Below are 23,944 nucleotides of genomic sequence, written 5' to 3'. Positions count from 1 at the left end.
CAGGGGGCCAGCAGTAGACAGTCAGCTGCAGGGGGTCAGCAGTAGACAGTCAGCTGCAGGGGGCCAGCAGTAGACAGTCAGCTGCAGGGGGCCAGCAGTAGACAGTCAGCTACAGGGGGTCAGCAGTAGACAGTCAGCTGCAGGGGGCCAGCAGTAGACAGTCAGCTGCAGGGGGCCAGCAGTAGGTGGTCAGCTACAGGGGGGTCAGCTGCAGGGGGTTCAGCTGCAAGGGGTCAGCTGCAGGGGGTTCAGCTGCAGGGGGGTCAGCTGCAGGGGGTTCAGCTACTGGGGGGCCAGCAGTAGGCGGTCAGCTGCAGCGGGGTCAGCTGTAGGGAGTTCAGCTGCAGGGGGTCAGCAGTAGACGGTCAGTGCAGAGGGGTCAGCCGTTCTGCCTGTGCTTCTTGTCCTAAAGGTCCTGTCTCTATGACTCCAGCTGTGACAGGAGACCCTGTCCTTCCCGAAGAGGCAGGGTACATAAAACAGTCACCACCTATGAAAACTCTCTGGCTACCTCTCACTGAATCTGGAGGCCCCGATCATCTACTTATAGGGCCTGTTTAAGGCAAGCTTAGCTCGGGATAATCTGATCCCTCTCCCCAGGACACCTGCTACTCAGTCCTGGAGGAAGTTCCATTTCTGAGGGTACACTGTGACTTTCAGCCCCCACCTGTGGGTTATGCATTATGAGTCTTCAGCAGAATCAAGAATATAGAGCCAAATGTCTATTATTCTAGCTCTTGAAGACAAGGTCCTCTGGCTCACTGGCTAGCTCAGACCAAACCCCTTGATTCTACTTCAAATTGACCAAAGCTCAGGAAGGCCCCAGTTATGGCTGGGACCATCAAAAGCAGTGGTTCTCATCCTTCCTAATGCTGCAAACCCTTTAATCCAGTTCCTCATGTTGTGGTGACCCCCCACCATGTAATTATCTTTGTTGTTACTTCATAACTGTAATTTTGCTACTGTTATGAATTGTAATCTAAGTATCTGACATGCTACTTCGGTGAGAGTTACGACCCATGGATTGATAGCTGCTGGTCTAAATCGATTTCATTTATTATTATTTTACTTGCTGCTATGACAAAAGGTAACTTTAAGGGAGGAAGGGCACATATTGGCTCACAGTTTGAGGGCAACATTGATCATGGCAGGGAGGCAGGGTCAGGGCCAAGCCAGGGCAGCTGGAGCCTGATCACTCACAATCAGAAAGCAGAAAATCAGGAATGCTTTAGGCCAGCTCCTTTCTCTTAGACCCCAGCCCAGGGAATTGCGCTACCCATAGTAGGGGGTCTTCCCTACTTCAGTTACCCCCATCAAGATCATCTTCCATAGGCCACGCCCCGAGGCTCACCTTCCAGGGAATTCTAGATTTTATCATGTGGACTTCTGAAATGAATTACCACGGTTTGTATCTATACCAGAAAAATCATTTTTAAAAGGCTCAAAATTGTAGGTGTTTGTTGTGTATTTAGAAGGTGGTCAAATCAGTGTCGCTGAGACTTGTACACAACCCAGTTTCAAAGCTGCTTCAGTCCAAGATAACTTCATGACAATGCTTTTGAGTTTTCCCTTTTCTTTTTCAACTTGAACAACCTGTTTCTCGATTTTTGCACTACTTAAAACCTCGAGGGACTAATCTCACCTCAGGACAGCAAGCTCGACTTGTTCGTCATGTGACCAGACCACTTGCGGGAGTACTTTGAACACACGGGTCAGATCACCCAATGCAATGGCTCCCTTAGTGTAGCTCTCCTGCGGAAACGCATGCACAGGCTTGGCAGCCACTCGGTGGTATTTCCAGCCACAGTATGTGACTGAGGGGCTGGGTCTGATTCTGGGGATGCCACCAAAGTCAGCCCATTGCTTTGTGAGGCTGCCTCAGACTCATGATGCAATGGTGATGCGATCCACAGTGGCTTTGTCCTGCCACTTGGGTCCTATTGGTGACCATCTAAGGGTCAGTGTTGAGGTGCACAAAGATCATGGCGATGTTGTCACTCAAAGCACAGATCTGCGCTCTGCTTTCATCCTTTGGTCTAAAGACTGTTTTTTTTTTTTTGTTTTGTTTTGTTTTGTTTTCCCATACCAAGAATGACAGTGGTCCGGTCTCTTTGTATGACAATTCTAGACTCTGATAAAAATGCATCACTAAATTTAAAAAAAATATTCATCAACCTGCACAGCAAACCTCTATCTTCCCATGTTAACAGAAACGTTTTGGAAATACAGGTTTGAGCTGCTTCTTGTCTGTGCATTAGCTGCTTATTTTCTTGGAAAAAAAACTTCTTTGAGATACAGACCCCGGCTCATCTGACTTCAGAGTCCCAGAAAGATGTGTGACTGGCAAGTAGGGGTTGAAGGCCAGGTTGATCACTCCAAATTGAATGTATCTTGATGATGTTCTGGTAACGTAAACCCACAGCCTAGCAGTCAGGTCCTGAAGGCAGCTAAATGTCCCATTTTCCATGTCTGCTCTGCTCCCGGTACCTAGGAGGGTCTCTGGCACAAAGCAGGTGTTCCATAAACGGTGGCTGTGTGAAGGTATGAATGAACGGACAACTCTCTCCCCACTGGCCTGCGAGCTTCCTCAAAGGTGAGGACCACACCTGGCTTGACCTTCCAGAACCAACCCCTCGCTGTCAGAGGAGGACAAAGACGCCGGTGCTGTGTGTTGCCTGCCGTGTGCCCTCCCCTGTCAAATTCTGCCCCACCATCTTCAGCCAAGCCAAGTGGGAGAAAGTCTACGAACCCGGGAAATGCTCTGCTCAGTTCTTGGCACATCGCTCTGAAGAAAGCCAGCTAAAGACAAGAACTCGTTCATCTGCTGCCCAAGACAGCTGTGAGCCATATGCACGGTTAATGCCTCCACAGATGAGGAAAGGCACGGAGGGGTTAAAAAGCCACTCAAGGACAAAGGAGCAAAGGCGGGGCTTTAACCCAAACAGGTTTCTGAACCCTTTTACTTGTTGCTGTGATAAGAAGCCAGTACCCAACCTTTCCATGGATGCGGCAAAGTGGAATCCTGTCCCTCTTAGACCCTACCCTGCCCACAGGGACCTGCTTTTGCTCTTGTTCTGTTTGCCACAACAGGGATGGTACGGCCTCTTACTCAGCTGCTTGACATGAAGCCTGCCTTCCAAGCTCTGTCCCCAGCACACTCTACGCACCTCAGGCCCTTCTGAGTGCAGGCAGGCCCTTCCCCTGGTTCTGTACAGACACGAACATACTAACTGGTCTGTACAACCTTAGATCAGTTGTTTAACCTTTGCTGGATCTAAGACAGGGGGAGTAAGGGGATCTTCCTCACATCCAAGGGCCTGGCTGAGAAGACACTCTTTTTCCATGTGGGGAGCATGCTAAGGAAGCCCAAGGACCGTCTGCATGGTTCCTCCTTGCTTGCTCCCATCCATGGCAGCCCCTTCACCTCATATAAAAACCCACGAGTCTTCACCAGATGAGTGCTAGTCCCTAGCCAAGCCGTAAGTTCAGGATGATTCTAGTCAGTCACTGCCCCCATGCCCAGTTGACCATTGAGAAGGGGAGCCACGAGAGAGGAACTGTGTGAAGGTGGTTCACCCCCTGCCCTGCACACCTCCCAAGCACCTTCCCTGCAGTCTGTGCTGCTGGTCCCCAGTGATCCTCATCTGTCATGAGTGACGACCGCGCCTCCCTCCCTCACGGCCACTCTGGGCATCTCTCACCCATTCTCGCTCCATCCTCTTTCCAGAGCTCGACCGAGCTCGCTCCTAATTAGCCTGGCAGAGCTCAGTCATCACAGGGAAGTCCTTGAAGTTGGAGATTTCCACAAAGCTAAACCACTAAATCCCAGGGCCGCCAGCCTGTCTTCACAGCTTCTCCAGTCTGCCAGAAATCCCGCCCACTCCCATACAGAAACCGCAGTCCTGGGGTTCAGTGTCACCCCATCTCAGACCACCTTATCAAGGCGGGTCCAGCCATCCTTTATCTGCCTGCCTCTCTAAGTGCTTCCATCACCCTGATAGGCCTCATAAAAGCTGCTTAAAGACACAGCTGCCTGGTTCTGACATCACTGACTTCAAAGGCCTCAAATTAGGTGGGGCCGGTCTGGCTGCTGGGGCTGAGTTCAGAGCAATGTTTGGTGCTCCTGGGACGACCCTGTTGGCCTGGGGATCAGTGCGGGAGCCCTCAAGCTTATCAATAAATACACAGAAATGGTTATGAGCATGGGCTCTGGAGCCAAGCAGCCCCGGCTCATGTCCTAGCCTGCAGCATGGTAAACGGGCCAGTTGCTCACAGCCTCGAACTTCTGGTCATCAGGACTCAGCCTCCAAACCCCTCTTCCACAGTGGCAGGAGTCTTCCCAGGGGAGTGGGTGTCTACTGTTTAGTACGGTTTATGCTGGGCAGATGAGAAGGGTCTGGAGGAGGAGATCCTGACTGTAGAGCCACGCAGATTTTCACACAAGTGTGCTTTAATGCCAATGAATAGTGTATTTAAAACGTTGAAAACGGTAAGTTTACCTTAGGAATAATTTATCTCCATGTTCTTTTGAAGTCGGATTCCACCTCGACCCAAAACAGAATGTCAGGAGTAAGGAAATAAGGCACTCGGCCCTTCTCAGCCTCTGGCTGAAATGAAGTGCAAGCCAAGAGCTGGTCACCTCCCGCCAGCCCTATCTGGTCCTATGCTGAATACACTGGTCGCAGGCAGTATTGCCCCCAAAGGTGTCTGTCATACTCTCCAGCTGTGCCTGACTCACGACTGCTAGGTGCGGCCCCTCGGACCCCACTCCCTTGCCTCTAGCAGTCGTGGGCAAGGCAGTAAGAACAAAAAGGCAAAGGAGGAAGGGGGCATTAGGTCATCCTTAGCTTTTCTCCTGAGTTTCACAGAATGGAATTAAGACACCTTTTGGGCTCACTGCCCAGAGATAAAATAGGGGATGAAAATATTTATTTGTTTCTAAGGCTTTTGCAATCCCAGACGAAAAGCCCACCTTGGTTGTAACTTACTGCGATTCGAGCTGTTCTGAGGCAGCCCCCCTTCCCCACCACAGCCCCCGAACTTGCTCAAGTTTGGAGTAAGAGGTTCCACATTCATTCTGGGGGGACAAGGGAGACCCCTGTCCCAACAGAAACTGAATACACTAAATGAGAATTATCCCTTATTGGCACCAGGGAGTCATAAATAGCCCAGTGGCCTCAGCTGAATCACCAGAGAGAGTACCATGTCAGCATCTCTATATAAACCAGGGTTTGCTAGGGGATTAGCTCACAGCCATAAAAAATTCTGCTGTAGGCTAAAGCTTGGCCTAAAGGAATCTCAGTCCAGGAACAGATACTGAAAAGAAAGCCAGGTGACACAGCCCTCAAGCCTCCCAGGACAAGAGTGCCTGTCACCAGGGTCTCTTAAGGCGGGCTCTGTGGTCCTCAGCAGAGGTTGGTGACTTAGGGCATCAACCGCAGCTGGCTAAATTCAAACTTGGTTCTTTGTTGGTCTTTTTTTTTTTTTTTTTTTTTTTGCTAAAAGATATGTGCTGCTTTGAGAACTTGGAAAAGGCCTGAGTTGAGCATGTGTGATCCAAAGCCCTCCCCTTTCCTGGTGAACAGTAAGAGGAGAACTGGGCAGGGTCCAGGGCTCATGCCGCTGACACCACGCATGTCTTAACTCCATTGAGGATGTGGAAGAAAGAGCTCTCATTGACTGCTAAGGAGAGATAAAAATGTACGTAGTGGCATCTAATAAAAGACAGAATCCTGGAGAAGCTGAGGAAGGTGTAGGCCACTGTGCAGCCGGGTTTGTTCTTTGAACCATGAGCTGCTGTGGATGCCTAAAGGACTTGAACTGCACATTGGGAAGACTCAAAATGCTGGACTAGATAAGGTCGTCAGGAGGATAGTGCTGCAGCCAGCTGGAGTTAGCACGCAGTTGGTACTTTGGTCTGGAAAACCATATAGCTCATCTCGAGATATCGTAAGGAAAATTGGTACCAATTTATCTCTGATTCATTGTTCAAGAGTTCAGTTTCAGCTTACCAGCCATGCAAAAGAATGGAGCCCCGTGCATAGGCTGTGGTGGCATCTTTGGCTAATGTTGAGTGGGTCATCACAGAAGGAGAATTCTCAGTAACTCAGGCCAGAGGTTAGGTCCAACCCCCCCTCCGCCCCAAAGATGGCAATTTCTTGCTTTGAGAAGCCCCAAGCAAGCACACTTCCTTCCCAAACTTGTATCAAGACAAACCCCCTCAAAGACGATCCTGGCCAGTGAGAAGGCCTTGCAGAAGAATGAGCTTGGTGCCCTCAGACCTCAGATTGCCCAAGACTGTGACCTGTAGGAGCAACAGAGACCCAGGGCAGGCCACACCTGCTAAGGTAGCACCCTCACCCTCCGCTAGTTCTCCCCCAAAGAATGTCTGCTCTAGATCCGATTAAAGAAAGAAGATAGCAAAAGCCCAGTCTTGGAAAGACTTCGACCAAGAGCCTCCTGAAGACGTCTGACATACCAAATATTCTAGAGACCCTGAAATATGGGGACAGGGTGAAGTGATGGTTGGCCAGGGCAGAGGAAGATGTGGCTACTCTGACCCTGCTGCCCTTGGAGCAGAGGCCCCTGAAAAAGAGGTCACCTCTCAGCATCGACTCAACAGAGGCAACATGGAAAGGGGATCTCCAAAGCAAGGGTCGGAGGCTGCCTCCGAACCAGCCCAGTTTGGCCCATGTATATTGAAGTCTACAGGGAAAATGAAGGCTTTAATGTTCCCAACTCCTAATCAACAGCGTGGCCAGCAAGGAGGGCATCTTCATTCGCATTTCTGCTTTTCTCACCCTAAGTCAGTTGTTTCTTTGGAAATCCCAAACTTAGAGAAAAACATAAGTAAAAACAAAAACAAACAAACAAAAAAAAAACACAAAAAAACAAAGACTAACTCTGAATTTCACTGCCGAGCAGTTTCCAGTGTTAATTTTCCCTTGCAGGCTTTTATTTATATTTAAGTATAACCAAGTGAAATTCAATCTAATAAAATTTTCATTATGACAATGAAAAAAAGATAAAGTCCCTGAGTATCCCCTTTAGACATATGTGCCATATACAGGAGAAGAGGAAAACACTAAAATCAAATCACATTCACTTCCTGATGTGTAAACTCCACTGTCCCTGTACCACTGGATATGAATGAACAGCAGTTAGGAAGGAGGAATGAGTGGCAGTTGGTGTTGGCTAACAGAACACCACGGTGGACTTTCCCACTTTACACGACTCCCACTTTAGATCGACTCCCCTTTGATATGTCCTGCTGGACATTAGGCCTTCATACCGTAATATTTCAGCAGCATTGCTGTAGGTCATGAGGTTGGAATTTGCCCACATCCCCAATGGAGGTTTTCTTTAGAAACTCTCGTACTCATCTTATCTATCACACAGGGTTAAAGAGCAATGTCAAGGCAGAAAGATGTGTTTGAGTGCAGCATCAGAAGAAGAGAAGGGAGGGGCAGGAGGGAGGGGAGGGGAGGGGAAGGGAAGAAGGAGGGTGGAGGGGAGAGAAGAGATGGGAGAAGAGAGGAGGGGGAGGAGGAGAGTGGAGGGGAGTGGAGGGGAGGATGAGAGGAGAGGGAGGGAGGGGATAGAAGATGGCTAGTAGGTGAAGTGCTTGCTGCACTTCAAGACTGAGGACCTGATTTGGATCTCCAGAATCCATGTACAAGCTGGGGGCATGGTGGTGCGGGCCTGGTGGTGCGGGCCTGGAACCTGGCTCTGGGAGGCAGAGACAGCTGGGTCTGGGGGCTTGCTGACTAGCCAATCCAGCTTCAAAGAGTAAACTCCAAGTTCAGTGAACACCCGCCCTCAACAAATAAGGTTGAAATGCAATCAAAGAAAACAACCAGTGCCAATCTCTGACTTCCACATGTACCCACATGGGCAAAACCTTCACTCACACACACACACACACACACACACACACACACACACACACACATTTTTAAATTTGCTCATGACTTCCTGAAGAAAGCTATGGGTGGAATAACCTTATATTAACTGATTCTGATAGTCTTGGGGACGGGAAGGGAAGTGGACAGAGGGATTCAGAGGGATTCTCTTACAAACTATTCCTTCCTCCCTTCTTTCCTTCCTGTTTTCTTTCTTAAGTCAGGGTCTCTTATGTAGCCATGATTGACCTAGAACTAACTCTCTGTGACAACCAGGCTGTCCTCCTGCCTCTGCCTCCAAACTAGTGGGATTAAAGGCATGTGCCACCATGCTTGTGAATTTTCTTTATAGACTTTGATGCTACTTTGTTTTTAAAATATAAAACATATCACTTTATAATATTCTAAGTAGAAAAAAATCTTTACCCTAAAATACAAAGTTCACTGGAAGAAGGGAAGAGGTTATAGATACTCAGAACAAGCTTAATCAATATGCAGACTAATCAATGGCCACTGTGAAGTGGTTCAAGAACAGCATTGCTGGGCGGTGGTGGCGCACATTTTTAATCCCAGCACGCAGGAGGCAGAGGCAGGAGGATCTCTGTGAGTTGTAGGCCAGTCTGGTCTACAGAGCATGTGCCAGGACAGGCTCCAGAGCTACACACAGAAACCCTGTCTCGAAAAACAAATAAACAGAAAACAAACAAGAAAGGAAGGAAGAAAGGAAAGAAAGGAAAAAGGTAAGTAAGAAAGAAAGGAAGGAAGGAAGGAAGGAAGGAAGGAAGGAAGGAAGGAAGGAAGGAAGGAAGGAAAAAATAAAGAAAAAAACACGGTCTTTTACCCAGGATGAGTAGAGGGTAGGTAGGTGCAAAATACCCAACATCCTTAGAGACCAGTTAGGAAATCCACACAAGTATAGAGGTAGATAAAATCTGAACGTTCGGGAGTGGGGCTTCCTGGTGGGGGCATCCCAAGCAGGACCAGGGCAACGCAAGAGGAGACCGCAATATCAACGAAGGGTACTAGATGTGAAGTTACCTGGTAAGGAGCGATGAAGACTCAAGGAAAGAAGGCAGCAGCAGGAAGTTCTCAGCAATGATTCAGCCTGTGGAACCTTCTGGTCTTCAGAGAGTGTGGAGGCGAAAGGGGAGTTAGCTCATCAATACCGAGCCACATCTGAAGAAGACCAGCTTCCTTTCCCTGGCCTTGGTCTCCCAGGGGACTTCACAACCAAGCTGCTCTCAGTTCCAAGACTTGGGAGTCCTAGGTACAGGCCTGTGAGGCTCATCTCTGGGTCACACTGCAGCTTCTAAAACCATGCCCACCTCTCTGTCATGCTGCCTCAAACAGGTAGTCTATCTTTCCAACTGTCCTGGAAGGCAGCGGCCACGTCAGTGAGGTGAAGCAAGTTCTCTGTTCATTCAGAGTTGGTTTCCGTGGCAGCGTCTCTCATTCTCTACTTTGACCCTGGGGTGAAGCAGCAGGCAGGACGCATTGCCAAGTCTTGGGAAGCAAAGCTTGGACTATGGGCATTACCAGACTGATAAACAGTGGTTTGCCTTGAGATTCCAGGAGAATACAGCACCCATACTATCTTCCTCTGGCAGCATTTGGGCAAAGAGGGCGTTGAGCGTGTCCATTTCTACAGGGAAGAAAACAACCAGCTTGTAAATTACTGTTATCAAAGGCACAGAGAGTAATCGGTTTCACCTGTGGTTTCTGAGGCCTGTGGTGTTCCCACAAACCCTTCCTTTGTCAAAAGGGTAACACTCCATAGGTCTAGAGCTCACACAACTCTTGATAAAGCTTACATTCCAGACTACATGGGCACAGTAAAGCCAGCTCTGGAGAGAGACACACCCACCCTCAGAATGCTCACCCTTGTCGAAAAAGCGGACAGGCCTGCTTGGTGTGGCTCACAAGCACTCCCAGGAGCCTCCCGTCCCTGCTCCTGGCCTTCAGTCCACACCTACAAGGATTCACTTTGCTCTGCTCACTACAGATACCGTCCTAAAAGGATGTGGGCAGGACAGAGCTCACAGACGCACACAAGTCCTCATTGTGGCTGTGCTCCTAACTCGGTCCTCAACCCTTCAAGCAGGTGTGACCTCTTTCATGGTCTGACAACTGCCCCCCCCAGCTTCTCCAGAAGAACCCACATATCACCCCAGCTTCTTTGGGAGCAGTTCCTAGAGCCCCAAAGGCCTGGTTCTCTTCCTCGGCACCAACATCCCTCGTTTTATGAAGGCTTTGCTTTCTGCTCACAAGAGCTAAAGACCCTTCAGGGAACACCCCTTGTAAGCCAGGGTCGGGGTACAGCAGTGAGGGAAACAGAGCCTTGTCCTGGTAGGATTTAATTTTTAGCAAAACTGGCAAAATCAAGTTCATTCATAAATATCTAGCTTAAGACCGAGCAAGGCTGGGAGGGCCAGGATGGGTAGCCGTGGGGTTGACAGGGTGTTCTGTGAAGTCCCTTCCTGTGGGGTGGTTATGGCTCTTAAATGTTGGGGGTTAGAGTGACAAGTTCATCTGTAATGGGTTTATTTCTCACCCTGTTCACTTTTATTACAGTCCTGTTCCCTCTGCACACGAGATTCTAACTTCAACAGAAGCGTATTTGGGTAATCTGATATAAACTAAATTTAAACTTTGACCTCCAACAATAAAATTGCTACTTTCCCTCTCTGAAGACCCGGAATGCAGATGAAGGGCCTGATAGCGTCACTTTCTGGGTTTCTACCTGACATCTAACACGATTCTAAGCTTTGCTCGGAACCATCTGGGGACAGGTCGGGCCTGCGGTGGGCAGCTAGCCCGGAGCCCTTCTCGCTTGGAGAGAAGTCACACACGTCTCTCTGGTTCTTGCAGCCTAGCTTCTGCTGTGTGGTACTGCTGCTCAGGGCCAAGCTGGAGCCGAAAACACAAAATCCACCCACTGCCTTCCACTGTACAAAAATCTGTGCTGACTCCCATTTTGAAGGAACCGCTTTAATCCCCACCGCGGGTCAAGGTTAAGTGTGGGCTTACTCCAATCTGCCCCACGTCATGTTCTAATTCCTATAGGTTATCTGACTTGGAAACGAAGGCAGACGGTTGCAGGTCCACGTGGGGCTGGCTGCAACCAAGACCACTGCCTTCCTCTGCGCCTCCAACAGCCGCCTTGCCTGCCACTGTTCATCCGCCATTTCCCAGACTCTGAGCACAGCCTTCATACTGCTCAGGTTTCTAGCGACAAAATTAAAGCCTCACTTTTACTATATTTTTTTTTCTAAAGAGAGAAATTAAATGTCACAGTCTGGACCAGAATAAGCCACCGAGCGTTCAGATCCAGGGGTGCCCTGCATTAATAACCATTCACCGAGGAAGCATTTCCTGTTTATACATGGAGCTAATGAGAATCCATCATGCCTGTCAAATACACTGAACAGCAAATTCAAATGTCAAACCAAATGTAAGAGGTCACACATTTCCTTTGCTAACTAAAAGTGTAATTCATAAATATTATTGCTACCAAACTCTCCATCTACATCATTTGTTTAGAAATATGCACATGTAATATAAATTGTGATCAAGTTAAATGGGTATATTATTTCCTGTTTTAAGGGCTAACAGCAGCATGAATTATGCTTTACTGCGAAGAAGGCTTGAGTCATCAGCAGCTCTGCCCGAGCACAGCCGCGCATTTTACACCCCCAGGTTGAGGCCTGCACATCCATTCATAAATACTTTACATTACCCGGCTCTGCGGATAACTTTCACTTCTTCAGCTGCCTTATAAAACAGCTCTTACTGCTGCAAAGGTCAGCTAAATGGATGTAAGCTTTGGACCTCACTACGCTTAAAAACAAAAGTAAAAAACAGAACAGCTTTACAAAAGCGAGGGTCTTCAGTTCCGTCTGCAAGCCCAACTCCAGAATCCCAAGCAGACTGAAGTTTCGCATCTGCGCATGGGTGGTGAGATGTGACAGTTGGAACAACCACGCAAGCCCCGGGAAGGAGCTACAGAGCTAGGGAGCACAATTTCATTCCGTTTTGTCTACCATTAACTCATCGACCGTGCTCAGTTTGAAAAGAGAAAACATGTGTACATGTCACTATTTATACTGTTTTAGAACGTAAGGCTTTCCAGGGGGGCACAGGGAAAGCAGAGCAAACAGAAGGAGGCTTTCATCTAAAACCCAAGAGTGACAAATAGAACCTGCCAGACAGGGACATGGTAGGACAGCATCAAAGCTGGCTGACCATTGCTGGCCATGCTCTGGCCGTTCAAGAAAGGAGTACAGACTCACTCCCAGGTCAACGAAAATTCCCACCAGTGACCTAATAAACATAAACACATGGTTAAGCCCTACTCTCCCAGGCTGAGTCTGATGGAGCTGTTCTTACAGACGGGCTGGGAACTTAGCCCTGAGTTACAGCACAGCAGAGCCTTGCCAGACCCATAGCCAAGGAAGCCAGAGACCTTCTGCCACCACATCCAAGGACCCTTGAGCCAAGCCAGAAGGAGGAGAGGGTGGGCAAGAGGGTCCCGGGGAAGCCTCACTCGTCATTGGTTCTGAATCTTTGCAAACCTTCCAAAAGGAGCCTTTGGGACACCATCGTGGTGGATGATTGTGCAACCGAAGTGTCTTTGATGTCACAGATCAGAGAGGAGGTTAAGCTGAGCTTCTGCGAGAGATAACCAAGACAACCCCCAGCTTTTGAAGTCAGGCGATGACCATTTCAGGGACTCCAGTTTCAGAAGATGCCGTGGACAGACAACAGCAGTGGTTGTTCGTGTGGACATCACAGGGCAGGGGTGGCCTGCTTCTCTCCTGCCCAGTGACTTCCCCAAAGGACCTGAGGTCAGCTCAAGAACAGTGCTGCTGCAGGACAGGTTGAGAGTGCACGGCTCCCACTGAATGTTTTCAGTTTGCATCCTTCCAATGGGTTTTTCATGGCATTTTCTCCCCGTCATAAGCTAATTTGGGGGATGGAGAGGTGGCTTAGCAGTTAAGAGCACTTGTTCTTGCAGAAAACTTGAGTTCAGTTTCCAGCCCCCACGTGGCAATTCACAACCATCTGTGACTCTAGCTCCAAAGGATCTGACGCCCTCTCTGGCCGCCACAGGCACTGCATACATCTGATGCACGCATGTACACAGATGTAGGCAAACAGTCATGCTTAAGTCATTTTAAAAAAGATAATATTATATCATTGAGTCATCTGAAATGGCGGACTATCACATTTGTTACCTATGTTTGGAAGGTCAGTAAAAAATAATAACCTTTATATCACATTTTTTATTATGGAAATTGACGTAAGATGGATGCCCTGGCTTTGTGTGCTTGCTTTTGCAGTGCTGGGGACAAGGCACATGGCCTCACATGTGCTCAGCAAGGGCCCTGTCACTGGTCTATGTCTCTGGTCCTCTGTTCAGTTTTAATGAACATATGAAAACACAAGACAGCATCTCACATGGGCTTCCCAAGCTCCCCTAGAAATCAGCCTTGATTTGATTCCTGCCGCCACACACCGACGTCCCCCACTTAGCCTTTCTTTTAGGTAACTTAGTTTTTAAAATCCAGCTTCACTCACTCACATGCCTGGCTGTCATCCATGGCATTGCATAGCCTACATATTCTACCACGGGTGCATGCTGCTGCCTGACGGGGCCTGATGAGCTTATGTAGTCTTCACCGATGGACACCTGACTTTTGCTTTTTTATTCTGTCATTGATTTGGGAGGGCTATTTAATTATCATTTTTTATTTGTTGTGCTAGAGATCAAACCCAAAGCCTTGGCCACTCTAGGGCAACTGCTCTAACACTGAATTACAACCCCAGCCCTTTGATTTTTGAAGGTAGGTTTTATTGTGTATGGGTAGCCCAGGTTAGCCTAGAATTTACTGTGCAGCCCCAGATTGTCCTTACACTCCCAATTCTCCATCTTTCTGCCTCCTACGTGCTAGGATGACAGGCATGTAGCACCATGCTTGACCCACTCCTAGAATGATGTGAATATTCTTATTCAAGGATTTTTATGGAAACCTATTTTTATTTCTCTGAGGTTAATACCTAGGATTAGAATTTCTGGGTCACAGGATAGATGTATTTTTAACTTTTAAGAAAATGCCAGTTTCCCTGGGTTGTCATACCACGTTACACTCCAGCCAGTAGTGCACAAGCATCTAGTTCTTCCAGACACCGCCAGTGCCAAGTTGTCTCACCTCGACATTGTGCCGGTGTCCAGCGGTGACAGTGTGACTGGACTTCCTGCTTCCTGGTCTAATGATGTCAAGCACTTTTTCATGTGCTGCTATGTTTATGCTTGTTCTGAAGGGTCCGTGTGGAAGCCTGTTCGTCAGAACAGAGGTGGGAGAGGAGGTACCCTGTTAGCGGTAGGGCCAAGAGGGTCATAGTGAAGTCACTGGAGCCTTGTCCTCAGACGGGCCTGGTACTGGCCTGAGTGAGCAAGCTGTGCTCTGGGATTGAGTTCCTCCAAAGGACCACGTCTAACTTCCTGTCTGACTGCCTTCACATATGTAATGTGTTCTTGCCATGATGATTCTCTCACTGTCTGGTACCACCAAAGGTGCCCTCGCCAGACACTAAGCCCTCACCAGACACTTTCCAGGTGTCTTCCAGCCTCCCAAACTGTGAGCTGCTGAGGCTTCCTGTCCTCAGAAGGGCCTGGCTTCATACTTTTGATTCCTAGGCATCTGTACATCATCCGTGGGCTTACTAGCCATTTGTACATCCGTGGGCTTACTAGACATTTGTACATCGTCCGTGAGCTTTCTAGACATTTGTACATCATCCGTGAGCTTACTAGCCATTTGTACATCATCCGTGGGCTTACTAGCCATTTGTACATAATCCGTGGGATTACTAGCCATTTGTACATCATCCGTGGGCTTACTAGCCATTTGTACATCATCCGTGGGCTTCCTAGGCATTTGTACATCATCCGTGGGCTTCCTAGCCATTTGTACATTTTTTATGAAGTTTCTATTCAAATCATTTCATTCACTTTTAATTGGATGCTCGTCATTTATTTAACTTTTAAAATCTTTCATATATTCTAAATGGAAGTCTTTTGTCAGGTATACCTGTTGGCAAATTTATGGCTTAGCGATGAACGCTCTTAGCAGTGTCCCTTGAGCAGGGATGTCTAATTGTGACAGTTTATCCAGCTCTTTGCGTAACCTCTCTAGGAAGCCTTCCACCCTGTCTTTTCTAACAGATTTATTATTTCAGATCAGTACACCGACTCACACTAAACTGACTTTATATATGATTAGAAGTAGGAACATATATACTCTAAAAATTTCTGTAGAGACTGTATTCTTTATCTTGAATTCATCACAACTTACCTTCAAAAATATTCCAGTACTACACTAGCCATTGAGAAATGTCAAAGTAAATGTTGGCATACATGTCATATGTGTTTATGTATGTTTCTAAGGTTGGAAGTCACATGTTTATCATTTTTCTTTACATGACCTGTTGCCTTTAAAGAGTTTTGAGGGTGCCTTTCACTCACCCTTAATCATCTAATCACTTTTCTCACCTTTGCCGCCAAACGCTTGACAAGAAGAAACTTAAGGAAGGGTGACTCTTAGTTTGAAAAGACGCAGACTAGCGTGCTGGAACAATGTGGTGGAAACAGCTCATGGAGGTAGAACACATGGCAGCCAACAGCTCAGCGGACCAGAAATAGAGATGACAGAAAGTGGCACCAGGATGTAAACCGTAAGACCCACCCTATCAACCCACTTCCCCAAGCTAGACCCCACCAAAGCCCCCACAGCTCTCAAACGCAGTGCCACAGGCTGAGGACCAAGCCCAAACCCATGAGCCTGTGGGGAATGCCTTCCAATCACATGCTGATGTTGCTGGTGACACTGATGGTCCTGTTTGTGCAACCACTTTCTAGTAGACCAGGTTTCCCTCTGAAAGATCATTTCCGCCTGCTCCTAGAAGTCCTCCCATGTCCTGACCACTGGAGACATTTCTGTGGCTTTTGTCTTCTTTGTCTTGTCACTGGCTGTCAAATATCAGTTTGTCAGGGCTGTCCATCTGTCTTTCTTGCCAGGCTAGAGCCGTTGTATCATTGTCTACTGTCTTCTGTTATATCTGATGAGCCCTTGCCTTCATTCTTATAATTGTTCACTTTGGCTTTTTCTTCCTTTTCTGGCTGATTTCAAGATTTTTTTTTCTTAATTTAAAGGAAAATAAGGACTTTCTCTCTTGGCTATGATCTTATTAGGGATTTTCTGTGTTCCTTGAGCTGAGTGGGTTCTGTTTCTTCCTGAGTTTCACAATTTTTTTTCCTGATCTTGTTGGTGATTTCTTCTGCCTTTTTCTCTCATCTCCTTCTGGGGCTCTGGTTGGTTTGTTGTTAGGCCAATTGCTGTTACATTTTTTGCTTGTGTCCTATTCTGCTTCCTATTGCTATGACCAATGCCATGACCCAAAGGATTTAGTTTATCTTACAAACTCCTTGGTCATAATCTGTCCCTGGAAGAGTTCAGGGCAAGACCTCCAGGGCATAAATCTGGTGACAAGGACAGAATCAGAAACCATGGAGGAGCGTTGTTCACCGGCTTGCTCAGCTAACTGGACTGTTGCTCACTGCCTTGCTCAGATAACTGGACTGTTGCTCATGGCCTTGCTCAGATAACTGGACTGATGCTCACGCCCTTGCTCAGATAACTGGACTGCTGCTCACTGCCTTGCTCAGATAACTGGACTGATGCTCACTGCCTTGCTCAGATAACTTTCCCACACAGCCCAGGCCCATTCGCCCAGGGAGCATCACCGCACATAGTAGGCGGACCTTATCTATCAATTAGCAATTAAGAAAACACTACACAGCTATGTCTATAAGCCAATCTGGAGACCCTAATCCCTCAGTCGAGGCTCCCTCCTCCCACGAGAGTATAGTTGACAACCAATATTTGCCATCACGGTTTGGTGTCACTTTTTGTTTCAATACTCGGAACCACTGAGTCCCAGTCTCCCGAGGCCACGTTTGTTCTTCTGTCTTCATTCCTACTGTTCCCACTTAGCATCTTAGCCAGGTCTCACAGCTCCACTGTGAGTGTGTTGCCTGTCTTTCCATCAGGTCCTTATACTTATGCTAAAGACCTAACGGGCAGGGACTATATATACAGTTCAACAATGTTCTGACGATTCCAACTTCCATGGGATTATTTTGCATCTTAACAATCACATCTTTCTTTCTTTGAGATGAGTGTGCTTGGTAAGTCTGTACTGAACGCCACATATCACATTTATGGTAGAGAGCTGACAAAATGCGTACTAAAATGGAGAGCTCTATTAGCGTGTTCACGCATGAAGATAAATGAGTGTCTGGTTTCTATTGAGCGAGATGTGGACTTTGTTGTTTTAGCCACATCCAGCGGTGATCACAACCCGTACTCACTGTTAAGCCCAGTATGGCAGTTTGTCTCAATGCTCCTAACGACTGTGATAGCTTGAAGGAGAAATGGCCCCTACAAGCTCAGGCGTTTGAAACATTTGGTCCCCAGATGATGGCACTATTGGGGACTGTTATGAAACCTTTGGGAGGTAGAGCCTTGTTGGAGGAAGTTTGTCACAAGGGGGTGGACTTTAGAACTTTATAGTCTGGCCTTGCTTCCTGTTCTCTTCCTCCCTCCCTCCTTCCCTCCTCCTGTCCCTCTCTCTCTCCTCTTTCCTCCTATGTGCAGATGAAATGTGACCTCTCTGCTCCCTCCCTGTCAGGCTAACCTCCATTCCTGCTACCCCAGCTTCCTGCCATGATGGACTCTATCCCTCGGGAACCGTAGCTGAAATAGACCTTTTAGTTTCGGAGCTGATTCACCTAGATGTTCTATTACAGCAACAGAAAAATAACTAACCCGGCCACCTCACCTTGTAAACTACAAGATGAGAGAGGTCTCTCAGCATTACCACCCATCTCCAGTAGCTACTGCTGCCTGGTGCCCTGTGGAAGTCCTTGCAAGCCGAATCTATTTAGGGAGCCTGACATCTGGCCTTAGAGAGAATCGTGAATTCCCACCTTTCTCCCAGCAGCAGGAGCAGTGGACTGAGACGCCATAGCATGGGCAGGTGTCTGGGTCTCATCCAGCCGAAGAGAACTGCCCCATATGCTGAAGGTTCTAATTGAGAGTTAGCCACTACCCATCCTCCAGCAAGGGCACACACCCATGAATTCTATATTGTGTTGTTGTCCACACTCGGCTCTCCTAAAGTCCAGTATCCTTGTAACTGTTTACGACTCCCCTCCTCTTCTCCACTTCCCTCTCCTCCTTTCTCTCTCCCCCTCCTCCTCCTCTTGCTGCTCTACCCAAGATAAAGCAGCCACGTTTCTTGGGAAAGCCCACTATTCGGTTTTAAATCACTAGGTTATATCTTCGAGGCTGCTCTGTGATAGACTGGATATGATTTTGTAAGCTGTCTGACGTTTTTATTTTTAATGATTAGGGTAAGGGCATCATTCTCTTACGGATTTTAGATCCTAGATGGAGTTCCTTCCTAAGGATGAATATTAGTAAGTAATAACTTGGTCTTTGAGTTTGTATTTACAGGATTTCTAATGTTTGTCTTTCACACATTATTTTTTTGCTAATGAAACTGAAATGAAATCTCACTTCCCCTCCCCGTGAGATATATATCTATATCTATATATGTATATATATATGCATATAGAGCTGTTCATATGAGGGAAGGAGTTCATGCATCATAAACAAAGGAATAAGTTCAGAATTTTAACTACAAAGCAAGACATAGCCACCGAGCATTAGACACACAGCAGGCTGGACATACAGCCACCATCAGTTAGACACACAGCAGGCCAGATAAACAGCCACCGTGGGTTAGACACACAACCATCATGGGTTAAACACACAACAGGCCAAATACACAGCCACCGTGGGTTAGACACACAGTAGGCTGGACATACAGTCACCAAGAGGTAGACACTCAGCAGGCAAAGCAAGTAGTGTTTTATATGTGCACAATTTTGTTTCTCAACACTCAATGAATGGCATGCTGGTTACTAGGTGAGGAAATGCATGCTTGGGAAGATTAAATGACATGGCTAAACCACAGGACCATTACCTGGGGAACGTAAGACTTGACCCCAAGCAGTGTGGGTGCTGGAAACCACACTCAACCTACATGTCTTAGGAAGGTGAGTGGGAGTGGGCGTTACAATTTCCTTAAGCTGAGCTGTCTTTCAGTGATGATCGGGCATCTGAATTTGGACCGGCTCATGTGTCTCTCTGTACATCCAAGCCCTGAGTAACACAAGCACCCCCACTCCCACATACCCCACTCCCACCCCCACCCCCACATGATTCTTCCATGACGAACTTCGCCTCCCATATTTTATGTCCCCAGGTGCCCTGACATCATTCTGTTCTTAGGAAGAAGCCTTTCCCCAGGGCATGCACCAGACTCAGGACCAAGACCGGATAAGGGCACACAGTGAGGAAGACGAGATACACCTGTAAGCAGGACCAGGATGAAGGTAAGAAGAAAGACTGACTGCCCAGGAAAGCTCCACCAGTGTTCGGTCTGCAGGAAAGCAGGAGAGCCGCAATGCACTATGGGCCAGCAGCTACCAGAGCTGCAGAACAAGCCTGTGGCCTTGAGGGAAACACCACCTACTCCACTTGGAATTCAACAGCAGTCCTTCCCAGACGTGTGGTCTCAAATGAAGCTTGGCCTTCTTCAAACAACCCTAGCCGTTCAAAGCAAGATTCTCTACAATCATTTGTAAAAGGACAAAGACTGCGCATCGGGGACCAGAGATCAAACGCACCTAAATCTCCTCTATCAGTGGGCAGCTACTTCCCGGAGTCTGAGAATGTGCCTGGTGCTGCTTCCTGGTCTGCCTGGCTGTCCCTTCCGTAGGTACCTGGGATCCTGGAAAAGCAGAAATGTGGTTTTACTTAGACAAGTCTCTATCTCGGGCAGATGGACGGGATGATAACCAGCAGTCCAATCAGCTCCTGCTCCTATGGCCGCCACAGGCTATTTTGGAATTCATCCCTGGGATAGCTGCGGCTGCTTTCTTTAAAGGGGATCAAAACATTGAAACACATCCAAGAGTTCTGCTCAGTAACCCAAGAGCAGATGCCGTTCATTAATAGGAAATGCACAAGGTACTTCCCTGACGTTCTTAAGATTCCCTCAGCATTCCTCAGGGGAAAGTGGGCCCCTTGGCTGTGAGTCCTCCTCTTACAGGATGGTTTGTATTACAGGCTAGCCCTTCTGGAATGAGCTCACCTCTAGGAACAAGAAAAATTAGGCCTTTTTTTGTTTGTTTGTTTGTTTGTTTTCATTTGGGTAACCAACAAAGGAATAGTATATTCTGGGCTCCTCAGGTTAAGGTGGGCTTGGAGCATTTAGAGGAAGCCCATTGGGAGGTGCTGAAGATGAAAGGGGTTGGGATCCAGGACACTTGGCATGGCACAGGGCCATGTGTGCGTGACCTGCTTGTGTCCCTATTTTTGCTGCTGCTAACTGGCACTCTGGCCCTGCCACGTTCTCCCCCGTCATGTCCCATGGTGATCTCGGCTCCCCTCAAAGCCTCCTAGGTAAGAGACCAGAGGTTACCACACAGCACCACACACGCTCAGGGAATATTTGTTGAATGAATCAATAAATAAGTAGACAACCAAAGGGGCAGCCCTGGGAGTGGGAGGGGACCCCAGAGGCCAGTGCCTGCTCACTGTATCTCCATGGGGTGAAGGGATCATCCCCCCCCCCCCCCCCTCCACTGAAGCAAGCAATGAAATTGCAATGTGCCTCCCAGGGGGAAGCCAGGATCTGGAGGATCAAACACTTTATGGGTCTGCCAGCCAGGCAGGTTCCCAAACAGAACTTCTCAGAAGGAGGCAGAAACTGCGGGGCAGCGGCCTCTCCCTCTGCCTCTGCTTCCTTTAAGCTCCCACAGGCCTGTTCCTGCCTCCTTTTTTTTTTTTTTTTTTTTTTTGTGACAAAGCTATCTGCACTAGGGCAAGAAAGGACTTATATGGCTCATTTTAAGCCACAGTTTTTCACCAAGGGAAATCAGGATGTGAACTCAAGTAGGAACCTGAAGCAGAAACCGTGGAGGGATGCAGCTTGCTGGCTGGCTCTCTTTCTCACAGGTTTATCCTCAGCTAGCTTTTGCATGCTTCCCTAGACCATCTGCCCAGGGAATGGTGCTGCCAAGAGTGGGCTGAGTCTTCCTATGTCAACAATCAAGACAGTCCCCCCAGACATGCCCACAGGTTTCAGTTTAGGCAGCCTTCCCCTTAAGACTCCCTTCTAAGGTGACTCCAGTCTGTGGAGCTGGGACAATGGCTAAGCTATGGCAAGCTCACAGTGTGGCTGGAAACATCAAATGAGATGCTGTCATAACGAACTCATTAACATATGCCCAGGACTCTAATGGGTAAGTGGAGAGGGCGGACAGCAATGGGAAGAAACTGCATTCCTGATGCTGGAACATTCTAGCCTAAGACGCAAGGGGTGGGCATAAGAAATAGGCTAGACCAAAGGGGCCTAGAGTTCTCACAATAAGGCAGCCTGCCTGGATCTCTGGGCTGACACCATGGCCTCAGTCGAGAGACTAGTCCATGGAAATGAGGTTGGTGGGGAAACTGGGGAACCCTATGCAGGCTCTGTAGCTGAAGACAGGAGGACAAGGCCACTGTCGCTGTGTTGTTACTGATAGAGCAATGTTGACACACCTAGCATCTCACAATTGCACACCCTCTTACTAGGAGACTCAGTCTGACTTAGAGCCGTATTCCACCAGGCGCCTGGACGCAGCCTTTATCACACAGCAAGCAGGAAGGCTGGCTGTCAGACACTGTCATTCACTGCTGTGCCCACAGACCTACGGACACATGTTGATTCCTCCCCTAACAGCCAGCCCTTGACTTTGCCCTTGCCCCAGTGTTTTCTTATTTGATGTCTGTCCTACTATAGCGTGTATATTTCTAATCCACTTCTGATCCTCCTTTGTGCAGAATGGGGCACAAATTAAAAGCAAAAGGGGACACCGGCGATGAAGGAGCGGGGCCGTGGAAGCAGCGTTCCCGCAGCTTTAGTAGCAGAACAGCTCTGCTGACCTTTCCGGCCCCATCCACCTCCGCGAAGACACCAATGGTGAAGTTCAGGTTTGTCCTTAGGAGGCCTTGCTACCAGGCTGCTCCCCAGATTGTGTTACCCAGGCTGGGCCCCATGGAGAGGTTGCCTAGCAACATCTACCAGCTTCATGCCTCTAAATCCCTCATTTGTGTCATCCATGCAAGCAGCACACTGTTCCCTGACCCCAGTCAGCAGCCTGCCCTCCCACACCTCTCCCTAGAGCAGGGCTGAGCCTCTGCCCTGGGCAGGTGGAGGCAGGAGCCCGGACCTTGCTTTACTCCTGACCAAGATTCCAGGCTGTTAAGCATGAGTGGAGATAGACAGGCAGACACCTTCAAGCTTCGGGAGCTGCTCTGCCCGTGCTGGGGGGGTAGATAGCCCAGAGAGGAAAGGAGAGGAGGGGGAGAGAAGGTAGCTGAAGCTTAAAACCCGAACAGCCATTCCAGCACATGCCTCCTTAGAGACTTTAGCTCTTGTCAGGTAATGTTTCATCCAGAAGGGTCAAAAACATACAAGCAAGTAAACAAACGACGGTGTGCTTAAGATGGGTCTAAACGGTAGGAAAAATAAACAAGGTATTTTAAAACAAGAACATGTTACATATCTGTGGAAGCAAAAAGACTAGAAGTTTTGTGTGTGACCAGGATGGCTTTGTGATATGAATATTTCTCCTGAGCTTCAGGAAGCTGAGGGGCTGGGAGTGGGGCTGGGAGTGGGGCTGGGGATGAGGGTAGGGGTGGGGTGGGGTGGAGCTGGGGATGAGGGTAGGGATGGGATGGAGTGGGGCTGGGGCTGGGAATGAGGTTAGGGGTGGGGTAGGGGTAGGTCTGGGGGGGATGAGGGTAGGGGTAGGGTGGAACTGGGGAGTAGGGATGGGGGTAGGGTGGTTTGGGCTGGGGCTAGGTGGGGAGAACCCCAGTCACCTAGAGCAGATCCAGGTGTAGACAGGTTCTTGTTCCTTTCTTCTGGTGTAAGGACTTGGCCAGGTTACCCCCTTGCTGCCAGGACTCCAGATTCACCCTGCCCCATCTAGTGTTTTCCAGCTTAACTCAGACATCATCAGAGACAGGGGCATTAAAGAAAAGTGTCCCTTCTCCTGTCACGTGGAGAGAAGGAGAAAGTTCTTTCTCGTGCTGAGCCTAAAGCTCGTCGACGCCATCTGGCCTATGTCTCCAAGCCAAAAGTTAGAACTCTAAACATCACACACACAGAAAGCGAGAGTCATCTTAGCTCCTTATGACGAAATCTATTTTCAATAATAAGATGAAGAACAGCCAAGGAGAAAAGGTCAAACCAAGAAACTCTGGAGCTTTGCTCTCCAGTGTAACTGCCTAGTCACTTAGATCTAACTACATTAAAATTTAATTAAACCCAAATAGAATTTAAAATTAAAACCTTTAGCTCACCAGCATTGTAGCTTCGATTTCAAAAGCTGAAGTGACACGCATGGATAGTGGTCATCAGACCAGATACTTATAAGTTTCTGCTGGCTGGGCAATATCATTCTGGAATATTCCATGAAAAGTCTGGGGTTCTACTCCCAAAGGATGAAGTCTAGTGGCAGGCCCTGTTGGATGCCTATGTGTCCCTGACTGTCATTCTAACCTGGGCCAAGTCTCCAGTCTGAGAAAACTCGACAGCCAAGGTGCAAGCTGGGCTTGTCCCAGTATTCATTCTCCCATTCTGAAGTGAGACAGAACCTTACGATCCATCTCTTAGAAGAATATTCCCGTGATGCTCTGGGGCATAGTGAGCAGACTTCCCCCAATAAAAAGTACATTTACCTAGGGCTTGTGAATGTGGAATTTTTACAAACAATTCTTTACAGAAGTAGTTCAGTGAAAGCTCCTGAGATCCGCACCATGTTGATGTATACAGTTGTCCTGGGTCTTCAGAGCTAGACCATG

At 48.2% G+C, this 23,944-nt stretch overlaps 1 pseudogene; it reads left to right on the top strand.

Annotated features, from left to right (window-relative positions):
• Window positions 1–5,802: 5,802 nt before the first annotated feature.
• Window positions 5,803–22,268, top strand: LOC126502605 (mitochondrial fission regulator 1-like; annotated as a pseudogene).
• Window positions 22,269–23,944: the final 1,676 nt, after the last annotated feature.

The sequence above is a fragment of the Alexandromys fortis genome, unplaced genomic scaffold (genome assembly GCF_014885135.2).
Source record: "Alexandromys fortis isolate MF-2015 unplaced genomic scaffold, M_Fortis_MF-2015_v1.1 scaffold_1, whole genome shotgun sequence".
Taxonomy (NCBI): domain Eukaryota; kingdom Metazoa; phylum Chordata; class Mammalia; order Rodentia; family Cricetidae; genus Alexandromys; species Alexandromys fortis.
Note: the sequence above shows the minus strand (reverse complement) of the source record. Positions and strands in the feature narration are given on the sequence as shown.